Raw genomic sequence first — 2,499 nt, 5'->3', positions numbered from 1 at the left:
AGGCCACAATGCCGATCCGTTTAGCTAGTAGTAGTTTCCGGACTTCGGTCTGATGCAGATTTTAGTATGTTTGATGCCTTCGTGGCTCAGACAGGATTTATGTGTTATGTGTTCCGGGTTACAGCCTGATGCAGTATGCAATTTATGTGTTCATGCTAATTGATATGTTTATGCTATGCTATGTTCAGTAGTTCCGGACTTCTGTCCAATGCAGTCAGTTCCGGACTTCGGTCCGATGCAGTTAGTTCCGGACTTTGGTCCGATGCAGTTAGTTCCGGACTTTGGTCCGATGCAGTTAGTTCCGAATTTCAGTCTGATGCAGGAGGCAAGGCCTCAGTAGTTCTGGACTTCGGTCCGATGCAGAGGGCAAGGCCCTGGTTAGTTCCGGACTTCGGTCCGATGCAGTGGGCAAGGCCCAGTATGTGTTTATATGTATTGTATGGTGTGTGGTAGTTTGGGGGAGCTCGCTAAGCTTCGTGCTTACAGTTTCAGTTTTGGTTTCAGGTACTTCCACAAGCAAAGGGAAGAGCTCGGGTTGATGGCATCGCACACACCACAACTTCATTTGTCCTAGGAGTTGTTTTTAGTTTTTCATAGATGTGATTTGATACTGTTTACTCATAACATTTTGCTATTGTTTTTTAGATATTGACGTACGAGTTTTACCTTATGATATTATCATGATGTTTTTAGTAATTATTAAACAAAAATTTTTGGGTCGTATTTTGGGATGTTACAAAAGTAGTCTATTTGAACCACTTGTGGGTCATGTTATGTATTAATCCATGACTAGAGTTCCATATATATATATATATATATATATATATATATATATATATATATATATATATATATATATATATATATAACACTTGAATCATGGTATGTTTCCTCTTTGCCATTATTGTTACTAATGTTACATTTTTAGGCCTTGAGTTGTATGCGGGGCGTACCACATTGTACGCTTAGTGTACTCATGCGAGGCGGGATCGGGACTCTGGGCACATACACTGGGTGTACATCCTTGTATGCAGGGCGTACGTGCAAGATGTTGAATCCTTATATTAGGGTGTTGTACCATATATAAAGGCTTTAAGTCCTCATGGTTAGCCTCCTTACCAGTCTCCATTGCCACAAAAAACTGAAATCTATCCTTAAGTCTCTTGGTGGTGTTCTTGAGCTAGTAAGAAGTTCTTGGTGCTCATTTTTGGTCTTTGTGAAGGAAGTGGAGAATCTTAAAGTTGTCTTGCTTGGTGGAAAGGCTTTGGATCCAAAATTATCTTCTCTTATGCAAGATTTCTAAGATATTAAATTTTAACCTTGACTTGTAGATGTTTAGATCACTTCATATTGTGCTTTATTATGCTTTTGGTCCCTTTTTGGGCTGAAGAGAGAGTGGAGTCATTTTAAGGGCTTGTTATTCCAGATCTGTGTTTGTTTTAGACTCCTTGAGCATAAAGGTGCAAGATTTATGAGATAATTGGTTACATGCATGCATTAAGTCGTTTATTAAGTCCCTTTTAAGCTTAAGATATTTATTTATACATGCATAAATGTAAATTTGGCAACTTTACGTGGTTTTCCAACTCAAGGAAGTATGGTCTATGTTTTGGGGCTATGTCTTAAAGGATTAAGGACTGAAAATGAAGTTTTGACTGAATGGGTGAGTACGTTAGGCGTACAAGCCCTCAAGCAAGTACACTGCTCATACGTGCTGAGTACGCCTCGCATACTCAATCAGGTGGGCTTCGCATATTTGGACTTCAGATTTGGGCTTTTCTTTGGGATTAATGGCTTGGGGCCTTGTGGGGTCACCTGAATAAAAGAGTTTGGATTAAAAAAATAGTGGGCCTTAGGGTAGGGTCAATGGAAGGATTTAGGCGCAATTTGGAAAATTAGGCAATATGTGGGCCTTGGATGGATATTTGATCTTTGGGCCTTTAGATTGAAAGTTTGGGTTTAATTCCTGTACCAAGAATAAATAGGGGTAAAATAGTATTTTTACCCTAAGTGTGGGCTGAGGGATATATTTTTGACTCCAATGGTTAATTGGGTGTTTTTGGTTATTGATAGCTCGAGGATTCATCAGACCAACAGTGAAGGATTTTCCTGTGAGATTAAGCAGTTGTGGTGAGTTTCCTCACTAGGTTTAGCGGGTCGAAGGCACCAATGTTGGCTCATGATTATGCTACGTTAGTATGCTAGCTATCTGTGTGACTCCTACATTTGTTTTGTGCTTGTATGTTTACCATGTCGAGCCCGACGACCATTTTGTATACGGTGTATCTTTGTGATTGTTCAATGTATATGTGTTTATTTGATATATGTTATATGTATGCCGGAAGAGGCCCGATCTGTTTACCGAGCGGAGCTCGATGCCGGACGAGGTCCGATGCCAGTCGAGGCCCAATGACGGACAGGCCCATTATGTGTTGTTATGTATGGAATGTGGTATTTTGGGGAACTCACTAAGCTTTGTGCTTATGGTTTTCAGTTTAT

The sequence above is a fragment of the Lactuca saligna genome, chromosome 5 (genome assembly GCF_052625555.1).
Source record: "Lactuca saligna cultivar CGN05327 chromosome 5, ASM5262555v1, whole genome shotgun sequence".
In the NCBI taxonomy this organism is placed as follows: domain Eukaryota; kingdom Viridiplantae; phylum Streptophyta; class Magnoliopsida; order Asterales; family Asteraceae; genus Lactuca; species Lactuca saligna.
Note: the sequence above shows the minus strand (reverse complement) of the source record.